General features: G+C 37.2%; 1 long non-coding RNA gene across 1 annotated transcript in view; it reads right to left on the bottom strand.

Moving 5' to 3' along the window:
• Window positions 1-1517: 1517 nt before the first annotated feature.
• The window catches only part of LOC118154594 (uncharacterized), a 47492-nt gene continuing 25100 nt past the window's right edge, over window positions 1518-23909 (bottom strand). Inside the window, exons 5-6 of the long non-coding RNA XR_004744688.3 lie at window positions 8941-9030; window positions 1518-2203 (exon numbers count right to left, since the gene is read on the bottom strand). This is a non-coding gene — a long non-coding RNA (uncharacterized LOC118154594). The remainder of the gene's footprint in view (window positions 2204-8940; window positions 9031-23909) is intronic.

The raw sequence follows: 23909 nt of genomic DNA, 5'->3' as shown, positions 1-23909 counted from the left end.
GATAAAGAAAATGTGGCACATATACACCATGGAATACTATGCAGCCATAAAAAGAATGAGTTTATGTCCTTTGCAGGGACATGGATGAAGCTAGAAGCCATCATTCTCAGCCAACTGACACAGAAAACAGAAAACAGACACTGTATGTTCTTACCCATAAGTGGGAGTTGAACAATGAGAACACATGGACACAGGGAGGGGAACATCACACACTGGAACCTGTTGGAGGGTGGGAGGCAAGGGGAGGGAGAACATTAAGATAAATGCTTAATGCATGTAGGGCTTAAAACCTAGATGATGGGTTGATAGGTACAGCAAACCACCATGGCACATGTATACCTATGTAACAAACTTGCACGTTCTACACATGTATCCTAGAACTTAAAATTTAAAAAAAGATCCAGAATATATGTGTATTTCTCTCTGCTGCAATTAGTCAGATATTACAAGAATTAGATAATTGCAGGAAAGAGTACGGTCATTCAAGGAAGTGAAAAGACAAAGCAAAGAATAGGAAAAAATATTTTTAAATCATATATTTGATAAAGGGCTTATAACCAGAATATATAAAGAACCCTTACAACTCAATAATAAAAAGATTTGAAAATTGACAAATGGTTAAAGAGGCTAAATGGACATTCTTCAAAGAAGATATACAAATGACCAATAAGCACATGAAACATTCTTGACATCATTTGTCATCAAGGAAGTGAAAATCAAAACCATAATGAGATATTAATTCACACCCAGTAGGATGGTTATAATAAAAAAGTCAGATAATAGCATTTGTTGGTGAGGATCCACAGAAATTGAAATTCCCATACACTGCTGGCAGGAATGTAAATTAGTGCAGCAAGTATGAAACACAGTCTGGTGATTCCTCAAATGATTAAACATATAGTTACCATATAACTCAACAATTTCACATTTAGACATGATCTAAGACAAATGGAAACATGTTTCTAGAAAAACTGTGCATGAATGTTTACAGTAGCATTATTCTTAATAGCCAAAAGATAGAAAAAAAACTTCAAATACTCATTATCTGAATGGGGAAACAAAATGTGATATATACATATAATGGAATATGATTCAGCCATTAAAGGAATGAATGCAGTGTTTTAGCATGAATGAGCTTTGAAAACATTACGCTGAGTGACAGAAGGCAGTTGCAAAAGATCACTTATTCTGTAATTCAATTTTTATGAAGTGTCTAGAAAAGACAAATCTGTAGAGATGGAAAGTAGTAGGTTGCCCAGGTTGGGAGGATGGAGAGTAGATATGTGGTAGCTAAAAGTCGCAGGGTTTCCCTGTGATGTGATGAAAATGTTCTAACATTGACCGTGATGATGACTGCAAATATCTGCAAATGTACAAAAACCATCGAAATTTGAACTTTAAATGGGTGAACTGTATATTATGTAAGTTATATCTCAATAAAGTTGGTATTAAAAATGAAGTGGGTTATCTTCCCACCCAAGCCTCTTGTTCTAGATGGCCTAAGGTAGCTCCCATTGGATTGAGAGAAGTACATGAGCTCTAGAAAGCAGAAGATAATAAACAAACAAACAAACCAATGCAAGAGGTATAAGTTTTAAATCTAAAAAAGAATTTACAAGCTGATTACTGACTCATGGAATTGAGTGGAAACAGATCAGAAGCTATGAGTTTAACAGAAGCACACTTCCAGTAAAACAATAATTACAGTTTTATAAAACTCTGTGATTACAAAACACCCCTTTGTTCCCCAAACTTACATAGGCAGAAAATGAACAGCAATGGTTTTGATATCTGGAAGTGTTTGCTGAAAGTCTGCTCACTGAAAAATGTACTTACTTCAGATATGGTTGAAGGATAATGGACAAGAAGAAAAAAAAAAAAACAAAAACAGTATCCCAGAGGGCAGCATCAGAGTTACGGAGAAGAATGGACCCAGTAGATTCTCCTGAAGAGTTGAATCAGGGACTTAAAACTTGCTGAACGTTCATGAGTTGAGGTTTCACTGTTCCTGCCCAGCAGGGTTTCATTATTGGAGGGAATCTCTGATTGCTGTATGTCTACCCTTTTCCTCTTTTCACAGTTGGAGACTTTGTGAGAGTTATCTTGTTTCTGCTTTACTATTGGTGTAGAAGTATACATGGAGGAGAGAAAGAACTTGTCTTCTTAGTTCACAGGTCACGGGATCACAAGAAACCACCTCAAGCTTGAAAAGAAAGAAATACAATAACTCTGTGACCCATGGTCATTGAGTCAGATGAAATAAGTAGACTATCTATTTTTAGGGTATTATTTTTTGTTCTTTTTAAAATATTATACTTTAAGCTGTGGGATACATGTGCAGAACGTGCAGGTATGTTACACAGCTAACATGGCATAGTGGTTTGCTGTACCCATAAACCCAAATACATTAGGTATTTCTCCTAATGCTATCCTTCCCCAAGCCCACCACCCCTCTATAGGCCCCGCTGTGTGATGTTGCCCTCTCTGTGTCATGGGTTCTCATTGTTCAACTCCCACTTATAAAAGAGAACATGCAGTGTTTGGTTTTCTGTTCTTTTGTTAGTTTGCTGAGAATGATGGTTTCCAGCTTCATCCATGTCCCTGCAAAGGACATGAACTCATCCTTTTTTATGGCTGCATAATATTCCATGGTGTATATGTGCCACATTTTCTTTATCCAGTCTAACACTGATGGACATTTGCGTTGGTTCCAAGTCTTTGGTATTGTGAATAGTGCTGCAATAAAAATACGTGTGGCTGTGTCTGATATATAATCCTTTGGTTACATACCCAATAATGGGATTGCTGGGTGAAATGGTATTTCTGGTTCTAGATCTTTGAGAAATCATCACACTGTCTTCCACAATGGCTGAACTAATTTAGATTCCCACCAACAGTGTAAAAGCATTCTTATTTCTCCACTTCCTCTCCAGTATCTGTTGTTTCCTGGATTTTTAATAATCACCACTCTAACTGGCATGAGGTGGTATCTCATTGTGGTTTTGATTTGCATTTCTCTAATGACCATTAATAATGAGCTTTTTTTCATATGTTTGTTGGCCTCTTAAATGTCTTCTTTTGAGGAGTGTCAGTTCATGTCCTATGCCCACTTTTTGATGGAGTCGTTTGTTTTTCTCTTGTAAATTTATTTCAGTTCCTTGTAGATTCTGGATATTAATCCTTTATCAGATGGGTAGATTGCAAAAATTTTCTTCCATTCTGTAGTTTGCCTGTTCACTCTGATGATAGTTTTTTTGCTGTGCAGAAGCTCCTTAATTAGATCCCATTTGTCAATTTTGGCTTTTGTTGCCATTGCTTTTGGTGTTTTAGTTCATGAAGTCTTTGCCCATGCCTGTGTCCTGAATGGTATTGCCTAAGTTTTCTTTCTTTTTTTTTTTTTTTTGAGACGGAGTTTCGCTCTTGTTACCCAGGCTGGAGTGCAATGGCGTGATCTCAGCTCACCGCAACCTCCGCCTCCTTGGTTCAGACAATTCTCCTGCCTCAGCCTCCTGAGTAGCTGGGATTACAGGCACGCGCCACCATGCCCAGCTAATTTTTTGTATTTTTAGTAGAGACAGGGTTTCACCATGTTGACCAGGATGGTCTTGATCTCTTGACCTCATGATCCACCTGTCTCGGCCTTCCAAAGTGCTGGGATTATAGGCTTGAGCCACCATGCCCGGCCTTGCCTAGGTTTTCTTCTCGAGTTTTTATGGGTTTAGCTTTTATGTTTAAGTATTTAATCCATCTTGAGTTAATTTTTGTATAAGGTGTAAGGAAGGGGTCCAGTTTCAGTTTTCTGCCTATGGCTAGCCAGTTTTCCCAACACCATTTATTAAATAGAGAATCCTTTTCCCGTTGTTTGTTTCTGTCAGGTTTGTCAAATATCAGGTTGTTGTAGATGTGTGGCATTATTTCTGAGGTCTCTGTTCTGTTCCATTGGTCTATATATCTGTTTTGCTACCTGTACCATGCTGTTTTGGTTACTGTAGCCTTGTAGTATAGTTTGAAGTCAGGTAGCGTGATGCCTCCATCTTTGTTCTTTTTGCTTAGGGTTTTCTTGGCTATATGGGCTCTTTGTTAGTTTCATATATAATTTAAAGTAGTTTTTTTTCTAATTCTATGAAGAAAGTCAATGGTAGCATGATGGGTATTGCATTTAATCTATAAATTACTTTGGGCAGTACAGCCATTTTCACAATACTGATTCTTCCTATCCATGAGCATGGAATGCTTTTTTCCATTCGTTTGTGTCCTCTCTTATTTCCTTGATCAGTGGTTTGTTGTTCTTTCTGAAGAGTCCTTTACATCCCTTGTAAGTTGTATTCCTAGATATTTTATTCTCTTTGTAGCAACTGTGAATGGGAGTTCACTCATGATTTGGCTCTCCGTCTGTTATTGGTGTATAGGAATGCTTATGATTTTTACACATTGATTTTGTATCCTGAGAGTTTACTGAAGTTGCTTATCAGCTTAAGGAGATTTTTGGCTGAGTGGATGGGGTTTTCTAAATACATGATAATGTCATTTGCAAACAGAGACAGTTTGACTTTCTCTCTTCCTATTCGAATACCTTTATTTCTTTCTCTTACCTGATTGCCTTGGCCAAAATTCAACAGTATGTTTAATAAGAGTGGTGAGAGAGGACATCCTTGTCTTTTGATGGTTTTCAAAGAAAATGCTTCCAGCTTTTGCCCATTCAGTATGATACTGGCTTTGGGTTTCTCATAAATAGCTCTTATTATTTTAAGATGCTTTCCATCAGTAGCTAGTTTATTGAGAATTTTTAGCATGAAGGGCTTTTGCATTTTATCAAAGGTCTTTTTTGCATATGTTGAGATAATCGTGGTTTTGTTATTAGTTCTGCTTATGTGATATATTACGTTTATTGATTTGTGTATATTGAACCAGCCTTGCATCCCAGGGATGAAACCAACTTGATCATAGTGGATAAGCTTTTTGATGTGCTGCTGGATTTGGTTTGCCAGTATTTTATTGAAGATTTTTACATCAATATTCACCAGGGTTATTGGCCTGAAATTTTCTTCTTTTTGTTGTGTCTCTGCCAGGTTTTGGTATCAGGGTGATGCTGGCCTTATAAAATGAGTTAGAGAGGAGTTGCTTTTTTTCTATTGTTTGGAATCGTTTCAGAAGGAATGATACAAGCTCATCTTTGTACCTCCGGTAGAATTCGGCTGTGAATCAATGTGGTCCTGGGCCTTTTTGGTTGTTAGGCTATTAATTACTGCCTCAATATCAGAACTTGTTGTTGGTCTATTCAGGGATTTGGCTTCCTGGTTTACTCTTGGGAGGGTATATGTATCCAGGAATTCCCATTTCTTCTAGATTTTCCAGTTTATTTTCATAGAGGTGTTTATAGTATTCTCTGATGGTACTGTGTATTTCTGTGGGAACAGTGGTAATACCCCCTTTATTATTTTTTGTGTCTATTTGATTTTTCTCTCTTTTCTTCTTTATTAGTATGGCTAACACTCTGTCTGTTTCATTAATATTTCCAAAACCAGGTCCTGGATTCATTTTTTTTTTTAGAGTTTTTAATATCTCTGTCTCCTTCAGTTCTGCTCTGACATTAGTTATTGCTTGTCTTCTGCTAGCTTTTTTATTTGTTTGCTCTTGTTTCTCAGTTATTTTAATTGTGATGTTCATGTGTCAATTTTAGATCTTTCCTGCTTTCACCTGTGGCCATTTAGTGCTATAAATTTCCCTCTAAATACTTCTTTACCTGTGTCCCTGAGATTCTGGTGCATTGTGTCTTTGCTTTCATTGGTTTCAAAGAACTTATTTATTTCTACCTTAATTTCGTTATTTACCCAGTAGTCATTCAGGAGCACGTTGTTCAGTTTCCATGTGTTTGTGCAGTTTTGAGTGACTTTCTTAATCCTGAGGTCTAATTCAATTACAGTGAGTCTAAGAGACAGTTTGTTATGGTTTCCATTTTTTTTGCATTTTCCAACTAGCGTTTTAGTTCCAATTACCTGGTCAATATTAGAATAAGCACGATGTGCTGAGAAGCATGTATATTCTGTTGATTTAGGGTGGAGAGTTCTGCAGATGTCTATTAGGTCCTCTTGATTCAGAGCTGAAGATCTTTGTTAATTTTCTGTCTCGTTGATCTGTCTAATATTGACAGTGAGGTATTAATGTCTCCCACTGTTACTGTGTGTGAGTCTAAGTTTCTTTCTAGGTCTCTAAGGACTTGCTTTAAGAATCTGGGTGCTCCTGTATTGGGTGCATATACATTTAGGATAATTAGCTCGTCTTGTTGCTTTTATCCCTTTACCATTATGTAATGGCCTTCTTTTTCTCTTTTGATCTTTCTTGGCTTAAAGTCTGTTTTATCAGGTACTAGGGTTGCAACCCCTGCCTTTTTTTTTTGCTTTCCATTTGCTTGGTAAATATTCCTTCACCCCTTTATTTTGAGCCTATGTTTGTCTTTGCATGTGAGATGGGTCTCCTGAATATAGCACACTGATGGGTCTTGAGTCATTGTCCAGTTTGCCAGTCTGTGTCTTTAACTGGGGCATTTAGCTCATTTACATTTAAGGTTAATATTGTTATGAATAAATTCAATTCTGTCATTATGATGCTAGCTGGTTATTTTACCCATTGGTTGATGCAAAATTTCTTCATAGTGTCAGTGAACTTTACAATTTGGTATGTTTTTGCTGTGGCTGGTACCAGTTTTTCCTTTTCATATTTAGTGCTTCTTTTGGGAGCTCTTATAGCGCAGGCCTGGTGGTGACAAAATCACTCAGCATTTGCTTCTCTGTAAAGTATTTTATTTTTCCTTTGGTCATGAACCTTAGTTTGGCTGGATATGAAATCTGCATTGAAAATTATTTTCTTTTAGAATGTTGAATATTGGCCCCCACTCTCTTCTGGCTTGTAGAGTTTCTGCAGAGAGATCCACTGTTATTCTGATGGGCTTTCCTTCGTGGGTAATTTGACTTTTCCTCTGGCTGATCTTAACATTTTTTCCTTCATTTCAACCTTGCTGAATCTGATGATTATGTATCTTGGGGTTGCCCTTCTCAGGGAATATCTTTGTGGTGCTCTCTGTATTTTTTGAATTTGGATGTTGGCCTGTTTTGCTAGGTTGAGGAAGTTCTCCTGGATGATATTCTGAAGAGTGTTTTCCAACTTGGTTTCATTCTCCCTGTCACTTTCAGGTATACCAATCAAATGTAGGTTTGGTCTTTTCACATAGTTCCATATTTCTTGGAGGCTTTGTTGATTTCTTTTGATATTTTTTTTTCTGATCTTGTCCTCAGCTTTTATTCCATTGAGCTGATCTTCAGTCTCTGATATCCTTTCTTCCACTTGATCTATTTGGCTACTGATACTTGTGTATGCTTCATGAAGTTCTCGTGCCATGTTTTTCAGTTCCATCAGGTCATTTATGTTCTTCTTTAAACCAGTTATTCTAGTTAGCAATTCCTCTAACCTTTTTTTCAAGGTTCTTAGTTCTATTGCATTGGGTTAGAACATGTTCCTTTAGCTCGGAAGAGTTTGTTATTACCTACCCACCTTTTGAAGCCTACTTCTGTTAATTTGTCAAACTCATTCTCTGTCCAGTTTTGTTCAGTTGCTGGTGAGGAGTTGTGATCTTTTGGAGGATAAGAGGCATTCTGGTTTTTGGACTCTTCAGCTTTTTTTGTGTTGGTTTTCCTTATGCTTGTGGATTTATCTACCTTTGGTCTTTGATGTTGGTGTCCTTTGGAGGGGGTTGTAGTGTGGATGTCCTTTTTATTGATGTTGATGCTATTTTTTTCTGTTTATTAGTTTTCTTTCTGATAGGACCCTTTGCTGCAGGTCTGCTGGAGTTTCCTGGAGGTCTACTTCAGACCCTGTTTGCCTGGGTATCACCAGTGGAGGCTGCAGAACAGCAAATATTGCTGCCTGTTCCTTCCTCTGGAAGCTTTATCCCAGAGGGGCACCTGCCAGATGCCAGCCAGAACTCTCCTGTATGAGGTGTCTGTCAACCTCTGCTGGGAGGTGTCTCCCTGTCAGGAGGCACAGGGGTCAGGGACCGAGTTGAGGAGGCAGTCTGTCCCTTAGCAGAGCTCAAGCACTGGGTTGCCCACTATTCTCTTCAGAGCAAGTAGGCAGGAAGTTTTAAGTCTGCTGAAGCTGTGCCCACAGCCACCGCCCCTTCCCCCAGGTGTTTTGTCCCAGGGAGATGGAGTTTTATCTATAAGCCCCTTACTGGAGCTGCTGCCTTTCTTTCAGAGATGCCCTGCCCAGAGAGGCATTCTGGCTACAGGAGCTTTGTTGATCTGAGGTGGGCTTTGCCTAGTTTGAACTTCCTGGCAGCTTTGTTTACACTGTGAATAGAAAACTGCCTATTCAAGCATCAGTAATGGTAGATGCCGTTCCCCCCACTAAGCTTGAGCATCTCAGGTCCACTTCATACTGCTGTGCTGGCAGTGAGAATTTCAAGCCAGTGGATGTTAGCCTCCTGAGCACCATGGGGTGGGATCTGCTGAGCTTCAGCTTGGCTCCCTGGCTTCAGCCCCCTTTTTAGGGGAGTAAACAGGTCTGTCTTGCTGGTGTTTCCAGGTGCCACTGGGGTATGAAAAAAACTTCTGCATCTAGCTTGGTTTCTGCCCAAAGGCAGCCCAGTTTTGTGCTTGAAACCCAGGGCTCTTATGGCATAGGCACCTGAGGGAACCTTCTGGTCTGCAGGCTGCAAAGACCATGGGAAAAGTGTAGTATCTGGGCCGCAGTGCATTGTTTTTCATGGCACAGTCCCTCATGGCTCTCCTTGGCTAGGGGAGGGAATTCCTTGACTCCCTGTGCTTACTGGGTGAGGCAACACCCCACCCTGCTTTGGCTCACCCACCATGGGCTGTACCCACTGCTAATGAGTCTCAGTAAGATGAGCCAAGTACCTCTGTTGGAAATGCAGAAATCACTCACCTTCTGAGTTGATCTTGCTGGGAGCCTCAGACCAGAGTTGTTCCTATTTGGCCATCTTGCCCACAACCCCAGGATGTTCTTAAATGTGTTCTATGTGTGGGAAGAAAGAACATGATTATGGTGACCAACAGGGCAGACAGTGGCAAAGACTGATATCCATTTTTAAACAATCCGGTTTTCTTTTCTTTATGGTCGCACAACTACATTTCCCAGCCTCTCTTACATTTACTTGCACTCATGTGACTAAGAATGTGAGAAGTGATGTGTATCGCATCCAGGCCTGGCTCATTAAAAACCACTAAAGCACTTCTTTATTCTCTTCTTTCTTACCTACTGTCTTGGAAGGAGCTAGTCTCCATGGTGACATTGAAAGTCATGTGTTGAATATGGCAGAGCCTGCATTAGCATCACTCGAGTGACTACATGGAGGAGGGTCTGTCAACATGTTTATCTACTCAGTTTCATTATTTAAATAACAAAATTTTCTTGAATTTGCACCATTACACATTATTTTTGGTCTGGTATTTTTTTTAATAAAACAATTAGCCACCACTAACTAATATAATTCTCATCATAGAATGCCTTTCTTGCACCACTGAGGTTAATAAATTGTTCTCACTGGGTATTTTTATCTTTTTTTTCCCTCTGATTTATGTATGCTCTAAGAGGCAGTTTCAATGACTACTTAGGCTACTTACATTCTATATAAAGTGATTTTTTCCCTCTTGAATTATATATCTTTCTCCTTGTTGGTAGTTTCATTCCTATAATTTCTAGTTGTATGCATGGTATATCTGTAATACGATTTGAAATAAAATGAGTAACATAAGGAATTGCACCCCAGGCAATTAAAACAGAATAAATAAAGACTGAATAAAAACATATTATGGCCATTCTACTTGTCTTCCCACTCCATACACTTGAAAGATATGATTTAAAAAATATTACATTAGGGCTACAATAGTCTTGGGGTGTGAAGACGATAAATTTTTTTAGGTCTGGAACAGTCAGTCGAGACTTTTGGACCTTTTTAACAGCTGATTTGGATTGCTATTCAACAACTTTGATTGATGACTGTGGAAGCAATGAATACCATGACCCAGCAGTTTGGATGGACTATGACTGTGCTATACACATCTTTTAATTTGGTCCTTGTTTTATCTTGATAGTGTACTGTAACATCTTTTTCATCCTTTTCAACTTGCAATGTTGAGAAAAATTTCTAGAAAGTAGCATATTAGAAAAAGCCAGAGTGTTACTCATTTAAATAATTTATTTTTCAATCAGGGACATCAGTTTGATGATTAATACTCTGCATTCATTTTCTCCTTTTAAGAAACCTGAAACAAACAGGCTTGCATGGTGTATATATAATTCATTTACGTGTTGAAGCCTGAGCCTACATTTGTAAGAGAAAATTTCAAATGAGCCATAATTAATATGTCACTTTAGGAGGAGCAGTGGGATGAGGGGGTGGAAGTAAATGGATCTACCTGATGTTCTTGCAGTGTATGCACGGAAAAGAGAAATTAAAGTTAATGCACAAAGAACGGATCAGCTTTGCAAGCTCATTTCTTTGAGTTCATGCCAAAGCAAATAGGTATATATGTGGTATCTCCTTCCGGAGGTGTGGAAAGTGTAGGTTAAGTGTGATGGACTGCAGCACATTTCAGGAGAGGAAGCTTGAACAGTGTATTAATCTAGAAGGCCGACTTGTTTTTTCTCGGCTCTGCTGCCGTTTGCTATGTGAAATGTAAAAAAGCTATTTTGCAATTCCTGCTCTCAATTCTTTCTTGAAGAAACAAAACCAATAGACCCCTTTCTACCTCATATATTTATATAAATTGACACATTGAAGCAGAAATGTATTATAAACATATCACACTATATTCCTATATTTCTCTTCCTTGAAATTTTGATTCCATCATCACTGAGATAGAAATTTGGTTTGTCAATCTAGGTAAAAAGATTCTCTGGCAGTCCTTTAACATGGATCTTTAAGTATTTCCAGTAAAATTTGGTGAATTCAGTTCTTTTCCACATACATAGGGTCACGAAGGGCTTCTGTCCTATCACTGTAATGAAACTTGTTTGGGCCATTCCAGGCAGAAAACACCACTTCTTTCTTCATTCCTAGTTGATTTCAACAGCATCACTCAAGGACTGTGAGGGAGGAGTCTTCTCTTCTAGGCTTGGCTCTGTAGGATTGCTCTGGAGGTTTCATCCCTTTACAAAGCTACTACTGAATCACTGGCCCAGTAAATCATCCAAAACGGAAAAAAAAATATGCAAGTCCTTTCAGGGGTACTATTAGAATACTATATGGCAAATGATACATCTGCTAGCTAATTTTAAATGTGATTGACACATCTTTACACATAATGTTAGAACTTTCAGGTGAAAGAGATTGGAGCTAAGAATCAGGAGACTTACTGTTCTTGGTGATAAAATCCTTATGGAGGGTTGTGCCTAGTTAAGGTCTCCTTTGAAGAGATCCCCTTCCTTAAGAAATCTCTTAAGTTTCCTTTAAAGAGACCCTTGGAAGACCAGTGGGCCCACAGGAAGAAGAAAAGACAGAGAACTTGCGAGAACAGTGAGTCCCCTGTTTTTTGAGAAACCGTTGTTGGAAGTGAGGATGTTTAGTATGGAAATGAGATGCTCTATGGGAGCCATGATAGCACAATTATACTGTATTCTTCCAGAAAAGAAAAGCAAAAATCAGAAGATGAAGAAAACCAACACAGAACTAGTGGATATACATTACAGAATTAAAATTTGATTGACTGTAATGGAAATAAACATTCTAATAACTGTTGTTAAATGATGATAGCGAGGTTCATATCACTGATATTGTTTTAGTGGATACTAGTACTGCATTTATTAAATATGTTTGCAAACTTTGGGAAAGAAGTTATATCATTCGAATTTCAAAGTATAGGGTTAGGATAAGAGTGTAGACACAGGAATCAAAGGAATTGAAATTTCATCCTGGATTCTGTCATTTATTATTTAGATGTCTTTGGTATTTTATATATTCAAGCCTTATTTTCTCTTCTATGGAATACAAATGATCACAGGATTTATGTGTTTCGGTTGCTGTCAGTATTAAATAAGACAATACATTTAAAGCATTTAATACAGTTGTGGAATATGGGAAGCAGTCAACAAATGAATAGTATTTGTTCATCATGATTATTATTACTGCTATATGACTTTCAACCTGAAGAATTGTGTATGATGTATTCTTAAATCATTGTAACAGATTTTTTTTCCCTGTGGAAGAATATCTTAACATAGCTAATACTTTAATTTTTTCCCCATAGTTGGAAATATTGCAAAAAGTATAATTAAGAAATCATTAAAACTTGCATCTTATTCATAAGATTGCTGTTAATATTATGCTACATTCTGTGTTTGTGTGAAAAGTCCACGTAACCCTTCCTTAATAAAAAGAACATTCGCAAAGTAAGTGGTACTGATGAGGAAAAAGGAGACTATCTGGGGAAAAACCAAGTAACTTTTCTACTTTTTTATAATATATCAGATATTTGCATATAGATTGAGATTTCCCTTACCCAGTACTCCCAGTTTCTTTCTGTGTTGTAGGAAAATTTTATGACAGTGGATTTTTAGAAATGCATTATGTCATCAGTTGCTTGTTCATTAATAAGTCATGGAGAGTTTGAGGAAGAAATGAACACAGGTTTTTTGTTGTTGTCATTGGGGTTGTGAAGATTTAAATCCCATCTTGTAAAAAATTAGAACAAATAGCTAGAGAATTTAGACAAAAAGATATCCAGGAGAAATTCACATTAATAGCCTTAAGTGTCTAATTAATTTAATGCCATTTTTGCATTCACATAAACAGGTTTAATTTTATAGGAGTTTGCAATCTGTGATATAGGAATTGCAATTTCTGTGAACTCCTTGAAAACTCTTTCTATGTTCTGCTCTATTCTCCTCTCCTTTCATAAATTTTGGTGTTAGAAAACTGTTAGTCATAAAAAGGCATTTATAGTTCAATATAATTTCCCTTCTTTTTCTTTTATTTTCTTTAAAATGCAGTTTTAAAAGTAATAAAATCCTTCCTTCTGTAAATCTTCAATCTTTTTTTCCTAAGGGAAGATTAATTTGTAAATATGCTAATGGATTTGTATAATATTAAACTTTCCCAAGAAGAAGTACATTACTTCATATGAATGAACACATCTATCTTATTCAATTTATAAACTAATGGGTAAAACCCCAAAACTGTTTCCTACTATGTGTCTTACAACTAAAATGACTGCAGGCACAGCCACAAACTTGGCATTTCACAGGAAATTTATTGGATGAAAATTTTTTTTCAGTTTCTTTATTGAGTTTCCCTCATTTAGCTGTATTTGGATTGTAGCTAATAAAATGCAATTCCCCTTACAAAAAGGTGAAAAAGTAAACATGCCACTTAAAATAGCAGTGATTTCTAAACAGGAAGTAGACTAAAAAGAACAAATGCCTAGTTTTAAAGAACTATCAGGAGTAGGGATGCGGTGATGGAGATGTTCCCACAGCTAACTTTCATTAAACAGTAGGGTGACTGCCTGGGTTAGGCAATGAGCTAAGGACCTGGTGGTTCAGTTAGGTGGCTTTTCAGATGTTATGCATGAGAAACTTAACCCCTCCTCATCTTGGTTCTTTCTTTATTATTGTCACCAGCTAGATCCTTCCATTGCATAATTTACTTCCTGGAGTCAGGAAGTAATACCTTGATGCCTTCCTGGATCCTGAGATGACCTTAAGATGGTCATTGGCTCATGTCCCCAGGCAATGCCCCGAATTCTGAGGTGATGTTTGAATTACTTAGTCATCTCCCTCTGAGGGACACAATGAAAGCTGGCTGGACTCATAGGAGAAATATGCAGGAGGAGAAGGGGCTCTAAATTGAGGATTAACACAAATAGTTCCATAGCAGACCTAGAAAGGAACTTCTTGGAATTCTGAGAATTCTTCCCAATAATTAGATAGTCTGTTTTCATAAAGGCTCTTTGCTAGCCACTGGGAAAGCATCCTCAGTCAAGGGAAGATTGCAGTGAAGGGTAATTGTGATGGTCATCTCACTTCTTGTATTTTATGGAAGAGCATATTAGGAAGCTCCCGTGCAATGGTGAAGAGAAACAGGGTTTGGTGAACAGTCCCCAGAAAGGTTAGAGAATAGCTGTAGAAAATAATTTATAATTATGTGACTCTTCAACTTATTTTGTTCTTAAGAGCTGGGCCTTTGCTTTCTGTATTTTTGTTGACCTTCATGACACGATTTAGGGAAAGTGATTTAAGTTCTTGTGTGCGTTTTGTTAAATGGGACCCACTGACTTCCTCCTTCCATGCCAGTGGTGTGGACTGCATTTGCCAGGTTGTTCTGATTGCTTATAATAGAAATCCAACTGAAATTAGTTTAAGCTTGGGGGTGGGTGGAAAGGAAGAATTCATTGGCTTGGCTAATTGAAAGTGTCAGGAATATAGTTAGAATCAGATATTTTTTGTATCCTAGGGCTCATGTAATGCTACTAGGGGCTGGTTGGCTTCTATCTCTCTACTCAACTTCCCTTGGTTTGGTTTTATTTTTAGTCAATTACCTATGGCCACCAGCCTGTTCAGTCATACATTGAGTTTCTCTTTTGCATTGATCCTAGAAAATCCCTAGAGCTGTCATTATCCACTTTCAACCATGTACCCACCCTTGAAGCTAGCATGTGAGGGTCAGTTTCAACCTACTCACAAAGACTTTGAGTGGGAGAATAATTCTTTAGAGCAAAAAGGACATATCTCTACCACCATTTTGAATGAATGAAAGGGAAGTGATGTAATAAATAGCTGGGAAAAGGGACCCAAATGACAAGACCGTAACAAAAAGGGCATTTTGCTACTACATGAAGAGTACACAGATCATTCTTTGTTGGGGCCATGCCATTCGAAGTGATGTTGTTGATTGAAATGTCATCTAAGTGGGTCTAGATGTAGCTGGGAAATAAGGCATATCCTTGGCTTATGAGCAGCTTTATAGTGTTACCTCCGTTTTGTGTCTTCCAACTAGAATACAACTTCTCCAAAAACAAGCACTGTATTATAGTCTTATATTGTTTATCTCTAAGAACAGTGCTGGCCACAGAGCAAACATTAAGTACAGACTTCTGATGGATTCATTTCAGCTGTTTGTAATGCTTATCACACAGGGATTTCTCAGTGATTTCTCTCAAAACCCATCCTCACTGACAGCTACATTTGCTTCCCATTTTTCCGTATTGCTTGAGGAATCTGAATATGTCCTTTTAATGTGCCTTCAGGTTTCTGTGCTTTCTCTCACACCACCAACGCTCTGTCTGGCAGAAGCTGAGACCACGGCTGCTGTCTTTCTTCCCATACTGAAAGGCTGTGCTGCACAAAGTATTGCTTCATGCTGCTTTCCTGATCCACTTTGCATAACTGCCTGGAAGAAAGTACTTTTATGGATAATCCAAAGAGGGAAATATACTGAGCATTACTTTAGCATATTTTATGGGTTAAATCCATTAAAAACACTGTTAAAGTGAAATTCTCTATAGAGCAAGCATTTCTCCAATTCTAACAGTGTTCAACTAGTTTTAAAGCATATTTCATACCTTGTAATTAGAAAACAACCAAATCATTAAGACAGTTTTCTAAGAACATAAATTGTAGTGGTCTGTCAGAGTTCTTGATTCAGTTTATGGAAGGGCCTTAGAGATAATATAATCCTGGTTAAGAAATAGATTCATCTTGTGTGCCAGATTTGATCAGTTGATGGTGGCTGCCTGGAGAGTTGTGTTAAGAATAATTTATGGCTAGGTCCAGACTCAGTGGAAAAAAATGCTGGGGTTGATTTTTTAAATGTCTACCATGGTTAAAGAAGTGAAGAGTAGCACCATATATACCACCTATTTCCTCACTGGGCACAGTCTTTCGTTTTACAAAATTAAGGAAATTAGTCCAAGATTACATTACTAGTTAGTAGCAGAGCCCACTCTTTTTAGCTCAGTCTCTCAATATTCCCTCAAAGGCTCTTTTCAAATGTGTTAACTGAGAGAGGCCTGCAAAAGCAGTTAGAATGGACCTTGATATATCATCTAACTCCTGTAACTATTAGCTAAATGTGATGTTTAATTAAGTTATACACTCCTTTATTAACCAAAGAATCACCAAATATTTATTGACCACATATTATGTGCAAAGGAGACATGGTGCTTGGCACAGTTGATGCTCATCATATCTCAATTTGTTCTTCAGAGGCTGATCATTTTTTATAACAGAAAGAATGAGCTAGATTGTATCATGATTCATCTCTGGCTATGTTGTTTTGTTTTCATTCACTGCTAATTTTTTGAACCTTATAGTTTACCATCCCTAGATAAAGGAGAAGTGTTTCACTAATATCCTATTTATATTGTCCACTTTCCTAAAAAATACTACCTTTTGGACTGTATGATAAATCTTGTAAAAATGGAATTACAAATTCAGGGGAATCAGCAGCACATTGTGGACCTGGTTTTTAATAACAGGTGTCTAACGTGTGCATGCGACATGCAAAATATGCTGATGCAAATGGATGATTGCATGTGCAAAAATATGCAGATTAATGTACAAACAGATGTTCAAATAATTTCCCATTATTGCATGCCATTACCCTTTTTGAATGCACAACTGCATACTTTGTATACAGATATGTTTGCATTGTTTATATTTCATGTGTGCAATTTATACACATCTTTTCAAGAACTGGTCTCCATCATGTCCCTAATTGGGAAGTCTTAACCTTCCAATGCGTTTTCCATTCCCTGAGAGAGTTCTCAGTAGAAAAAGGAAAATACTGTGACTTACCATTAGAAAGCTCAATACCACCAGAAGATAAATGCTAATTTTTATCTGTCTCTCTTTGTTAGAAATGCGGTCCTTTCCTATCAATACAGCTTTTGATGTCACTGTAATAAAATGTAAAATCTGTGCAGATTCTCAAACTGTCAAAACAACAGTATGCACTTAACAAAACTTATCTAGCTCTTGGTAAGTGTTTAATTTTTTTTGTTTGTTTTGTTGGTTTTTCTTACATCTTCATTCCTGCAGTTATCAGTGCTCAGAGATAACCTCATGAAATATATCTTTGATTTTAAGGTAAAAGAAATCTTGGCTTATGATGGACTCTTAGGGCTTTCTTTTTTTCTGGACAATTTTAGATACCAGATCAAAAAATGGAAAATAAAATAAAGTTATAATCTCATTTTTATACCAAGCATTTTAGATGATTTGCTGTAAATTGCTATATTTCATTACTAAGTTGGTTTTGTACAATTCATCTATATCATTTGAAAACTGAAATCACAGAAGCTTTATATCTTTCTCTGATAGTTGTTCCTAACATGATATTTTCAGATACTCCAAAGTATATATTTCTAGAATATTTCATCATATCACCATTTTCTTCAAGCTGTTTTGGCATTATATGGTTCAACATTTTCATGTGTTACTTCATTAATAGGACATTTTATTCTGTCATCATATTTTTCAAATTATCCCCCACTTAAAATATTGAAAAGCATACTACCCCACCCCTGCCAGAGTTAAGAGGTATCTATACCTATGCCTAAATAGCGCCAAGTTGGGGGTGGTAGTGGTTGGGGAGTAGAAAGAAGAAAACACAGATGATCCTATAGAGAATTACCCCTCTGTTTTATAAAGATAAAATTTCAATGAATCATCTGTTATTATGCAACTGGTAAGGTAATTATTAAAATACAAAGTCTCATATATTGCTACAATTTAAAAAAGTAAATGTGGTGGGGAGAATTCACTGTGGTTGTTATTACTCTAAATATAAACTTAGAGGTTGTGTTGGAAAGTAATATTTGAGATATACTATCTCATTCATGATCTCTGAAGAAAAAGGTGTACATGTTTTCCACACTGAAATCTGAAGCAGAGCGCAGGCAAGAGTTAAATGTTTGTTGGCTTTTGAGGTGTCCCTCTTCCAGTGCCACTGATTATTATAAGTTCCGAGGCATTAAATCTAAAGGCCCATCAACCACATATTCCAGCCCTGACTGTCTGTGGACAGGACCCTGTCTGTCTGTTTCCTCTATTGCACTATTTTGTTTGTACTACTGTAATCATTTTGCTGGCCCAGATCTGTGTGGGTGTGCTGGCAGCTTTACAACAAAGTTACATGGGAACAGAGTTAAGGTTGAATATTTATTAGAAGAAGCCATCTGGCGTCAGGCTGTCTGTACAGGGGGGCTTATTTCTTTAGTAGGCTCTCCTCTTTCTCTAGAGCTCTTCCTCCCTTTCTCTGTCCTGTGCTCTCTCCCCCCTGCTCCTCATTTCCCAGTTCTGAAGAAGTTGAATGTGCCTCTCTAACCCATTAATTTTGTCCTTTGCGTTTATGCTCTTAAAAAAAAAAATGCCAGATCACTCTCTTTCTTTTAAACTTGTTCTCTTTTCTTGGAGGCAGTTTGTTGCTTGTTTCCACACTGATGGTGCCCACTGAGGGTCACCAGTAGAAGGCAGGAGGTCCCCCACAGTGGAACAGCAGCTTCACAGGTGGGCTTACAAGTTGCCCTAAATATCCATTTTCTGTTTCTGCTTTTCCTTTCTTTTTTTTTTTTTTTAATTCCTCAAGTGGGCAAACTATACAAAGCACCTCTTTCTGGAGCTAGGTTAATGTCCACACAAGCAATCAGATGTATTCCTAGAGGATAAGCTGTTTCCTCAGCCTCTGCCATCTTGCTGCACCTCAGTGTCTTAATTGCTTACCAAATTGCCTTCGGGGTGTTTAGTTTCTTGATTTACCATTTTTGTGTGAGTCAGTTGTTTGTTTCCATTTTCTGTGAATGGTCCTCTTTTCTTTCTTTTTTATTTTCTTTGTAGCTACAACTCTCTCTGCCTCTGTGTATCCTCTACCACTCCCCCAGCAGCATCTGCTGAGAGCCTTCCCCAGCTCATGTAGTTTGTCTCATAGCTGTAAGTGTGCTGCACAAGATGCCATTATCGCCAACTTGATTGAGCAATGCCCATTTAAAAATACACAGAGTATGTAACTCATGCAGCCAGACACAGGGAGGCTCGTGAGCCCACGTTTACCACCACACTTGAAAATCCATTCAGACGTGGCAACAAGTATTTTGTGAATGTAAAGGTGGCCTATCATTCCTGCTTTGCTTCTTGTGGAATAACAGCCAAATTTTAGGTTAGTCTCAGTTACGTCCCCATAAGTGAACTTCTGCGCCTTATTCTCCACTGTGGGAAACTTCCCAGAGAGAGATTCCACAGTGAGATTGCACTATGGAAAAGAGAATTTCTGTAAGGTGTGGTATATCTACAGTAATGCATTTATTCTGATATTGGAAGAATGGTGATTTGTTTACTCAGTTCTCTACTTTTTCTAGAGCATAGACATTAACACAGCAATCAGAGGGGAGAAATTAAAGGATTAGTGTAGCACCAGAAACCTCCAGTGCAGATGGGCCATTAGGAATCTAAAAAGTTCAACAAGCCTAAATCTAAGTCAGCTCCGTAACTGCTGTCTCTGCTGTATTGTAGGGATGGATTTTTTTTCTCTCTGAGCATAATTTTTCTTCATTTTCTCAGGTGGGCTATGGACTAGCCACTCACTTTAATAGAGAGCCCTTATTTCAGGCAGCTTCAAATGACTCATCATTTCTCAATGAATTTCAGCTCCAGGAGATTTCAGTGCTGGAAGAATTGCAATAAGCTATGAAACTTTATCTCTTCTCAAGACTCTTCCGAGTCACTGGGGAACTCTGGCTTCCACGGGTAATGGTAATCGCTGCGCTCACTTAGAGAAGGAAGGTACCACCTCGGGGGTCACATGACAATACCAGAGAGGTTAAATCAACTTCCAGCTGAGGTTTTACAGATACATTTGGGATCTTGGAATGATATTACCATATTATTGTGCTTTTACTCTTGTTTCTTTTGGCTCAGGGCTGAGGGAATGGTCTTGTGTAATAGATTTACCCAGGGAAAGCTTCACCTGATCCAAGCAAGACTGGGCTCTAGTGTCACCTCGTTTTGGTTTAACGGATAAGAAGTGTCTCAAAGGGAAACGTTGTTGGTATTCTGAGACTTGTATTTATCTTTAATTTCTGAAAGACTTAGGAAAAGAATGCAACACGGTATCTCAGGGGAGTTGAGTATACGGGAGTAGAGTAATAGCTACTAAAATGAGAGGTGTTCAGGGAAATGACTGGTCATTTGATGCTTTTTTTTTTTCCCTTCAAAAATCTGCCAAATAAAAGAGTTACCTGATTCATATACCACTGGGATGTCTAATTGTGCCTATTTTTAAGAACTAATGCATCTACCTATGTTTTTCTGCAAAGACTTAATTGGATAAAGAAATAGTTTTAACCCTAATGGTCACACTAATCATTAATAATTAATTATGGATTAATTACTGACAATCATAAGAAAAAATAACTTTTTAATTCTATATTTCTCCTTCTAAAAAAAAAAAGCAAGGGTATAATACCTGGTGAAATTATTTTGTATATAGCAGGTTTTCTGGAGTTTCTTAAAGAATAAATTATCTATTATTAAGGATGATTATGATTCCTGTTCTGAAGGATTTAACAATCTTACACAGGAGACCAAAAACCAATTACTAGCAGAAATACATAAACACAATAGTGATAAAAAATTATTAGTTTTCTGGCTATAAATTTATTGATGCATTCTTCAGTATCTGAGATTGTCTATAGGCAACATACTATGTTGTGTATGCAGTAGTTTTCTGCCTGTAAATTTATTGATGAATTCTTCCATATCTGAGTAGTGGATATAGGCAACATACTATTCTAAGCTAATTTAATACAGCCTTTCTCCTCGAGGATCTTATGGCATAGCTTTGGAGGAAGGCATTCATTCATTTTCACCAATAGAATAGAGTAATTTCCATAAAGGTGAGGAAAATAAGAAGCTAGAGGAGATGGCCAGGGAAGGTGCCACTGCTAGGTGATAATTATTCTGGGTATATTAGGAGGTTTTTAAAAAAACTAATTTCAGAAAGAGCAACCCATATATAGAACATGGTCCATCTTAGAGCATTAGACATCTTACAGCAGTAGTAAAAGAAGGAGGAGGAGGAGGAGGAGGATGACGACGACGATGACAAAGTGGTGGTGGTGGTGGAGAAGGAGGAGGAAGAGGAGGAGGAGGCAGTGGCAGCCAGGACTAGATTGTAGAGGATCTCAAATGCTAAGGTAAAGAACTCTTAATTTGAGGGACAATGGGCATATTTGAGTAAATAGTGATGAAGTCATAGTGGTGTTGCCCTAGTAGTGGCCAAGATTTGGGCATCAGGAGAGTGAGAAAGAAGTTAGATCAGAGTTTTATTTCTTTAGAAACAGATTCAGGCAAGGGCAGTTATATAGGAGTTGGAAAGAATGAGAAAGGAAATGAAAGGCTACATATACAAAAAGATTGACTGACCTCAGACAGCTAACTGGATGAAGAGGGACAATACAAAGATGCAGTCTAAAAATCTGAGTCTGGCAAGCATAAAAGTTGTGGGAAAATAAATAGATAGCAGGAAGTCATGTGAGGAAAGAAATTGTAAGAGTGAGTTGAATATTTTGATTTTAGATGTATTGAGCTTGAGTTGTCTGGCCAGCATTCAGGTGGCCAGACATACCAAGCAGGCTCAACACACACAGCTGAAAAAAAGGAGGGGAATATAGTTCAAGAGAGAATCAGCATGAAAACCAAAGATTTATGAGTTAAATGAAGCCAAGTAATAGTTAAAGATATGAAAGCGAATGAAATTTTCAAGGAAAAGCGTATGGGACATCAGAAGAGAAGGAGGCTCGGGATAGTATATGCAGAAAAACATCGATTTAAAGAATGAGAGAAAAAAAACCCAATGAAGTACATATTGATTAAAAAAAGATCTAAAGATGACCAAAGTCAAACAACACAGACAAAGCAAGCGGATTGCAAGGATGAAAAAAATGGAAAATAAATGAATGTATCACTGATCTGAGATAGAGCAGGCTCATTCATTGGAGTGAAAAGTATTCAAGTGAAAAGCTATTCTGAAATAGAGGCATGGATGGTGACAAAGTGAGAAAGGAAAGGTTGACTGTTCATGAAATGTGGCAGCAACAGGTAGGAAAAATACATGCCAGCTCAAGGGAAGAGGACCAGGTAATTTTTAAGTTGGAGAAATCTAAGCTCATTTGCTGTAGAGGAAATATCAAAAATCTAAGGGAGAAGAGATAATGATATAGCCATGTCCAAAAGCTGCCTTTGAGGCCTTTGCATTTTTTCAGAAGACTAATGTTCTTCCTTATTTCATAGAATTTAAAAATAGTATTTCTTTGATGATAAAAATAACATTTCTCATTGAAAGCAATATAGAAATGAAAATAAAAACAACTTTTAATTCTCCATCCAGTGATAACCTGTCTTAATCTTTGGGGAATTTGTGTGTGTGTGTGTGTGTGTGTGTGTGTGTGTGTGTATCACGAAATTGTGATTGTACTATATATAGTATTCAATCCTGTTATTTGCAGGTTCTTAAAATTTATTGAAGCATTTGATTTTCATAATGAATGTACATACAATTAATCTATGAAGAGATTAACATATATTTAGTCATTCATAATTTGGTGCTTTTAGGTGAGTCTGAACTTTGTGGTATTAAAATTATGACAAATATCTTTTTACATGTATATTTTTTGCTCACCATTGCTTAAATTTCTTTAGGATAATAATTGCTAGAAGTAATTTCTGAAATTAAAAAGATAAACATTTTAAAAACCTTTGATATAAAATTTCCAATTAAAAACTTTCTTATGAAGAGTAGATATCTTAAAACATTTGCCAAATGGATAGATAAATGAACAAATAAGAACATGTACTAACTCACCCTCTCAATAGCAGCATAGTCATTTAAACGCCAACAAACATGGAATATTATGTTATACTATTTCTTTCTGATTTTGACAGAGTATCTTACAGTTCTTTTTCTTTTGTTATTAATTAATCTGCTCATTGTTTTTCACATTCTTATTACCACTTTGTACTCCTCTATAACTTGATTGTTTATGTAATTAGGCTTTAAGGTTTTACATATTGATTTGCATGTGGGATTTACATGCTAGAACCGTAATAAATCTGTGTAAAATATTTTCATAGCGTATTGCTTGCATTGAATTGTGTTATTTGATGTGAGAATTTCCTTTTAATATTGTACAATCAATTTTATTTATAGGATGAATATGTAATTTAGTTTTAAAAGTTCTAAATAGTGACTTAATTATTAACTAGTATTTCCCACTGATAGATTAGGTCACTTTTCTTGCATTTCATACTTTTATGTATGAATTATAATTTGTTCCTGAGATATTCATTGTATTCCATTTTCTGCCTGCTGATTTGGGGGACAGTTCCATGCTATTTTAATTATTATGCTTCTATGATGCCTTTTAATATGTAATAGGAAAACTTTCCCATCAAATGCTTGTATTTTTCAGACTTTCAAATCTATTCTCACCTATATATTCTTTTTTTTTCTTTTTTTTATTGCATTTTAGGTTTTGGGGTACATGTAAAGAATGTGCAAAATAGTTGCATAGGTACACACATGGCAGTGTGTTTTGCTGCCTTCCTGCCCCTCACCCACATTTGGCATTTCTCCCCAGGCTATTCCTCCCCAGCTCCCCACCCCCACCCCGCTGTCCCTCCCCATTCCCCCCAATAGACCCCGATGTGTAGTACTCCCTTCCCTGTGTCCATGAGTTCTCATTTTTCCTCACCCGCCTATGAGTGAGAATATGTGGTATTTCATTTTCTGTTCTTGTTTCAGTTTGCTGAGAATAATGTTCTCCAGTTTCATCCATGTCCTTACAAAGGACACAAACTCATCATTTTTGATTGCTGCATAGTATTCCATGGTGTATATGTGC

Source organism: Callithrix jacchus, chromosome 6 (assembly GCF_049354715.1).
Source record: "Callithrix jacchus isolate 240 chromosome 6, calJac240_pri, whole genome shotgun sequence".
NCBI lineage: Eukaryota > Metazoa > Chordata > Mammalia > Primates > Cebidae > Callithrix > Callithrix jacchus.
Note: the sequence above shows the minus strand (reverse complement) of the source record. Positions and strands in the feature narration are given on the sequence as shown.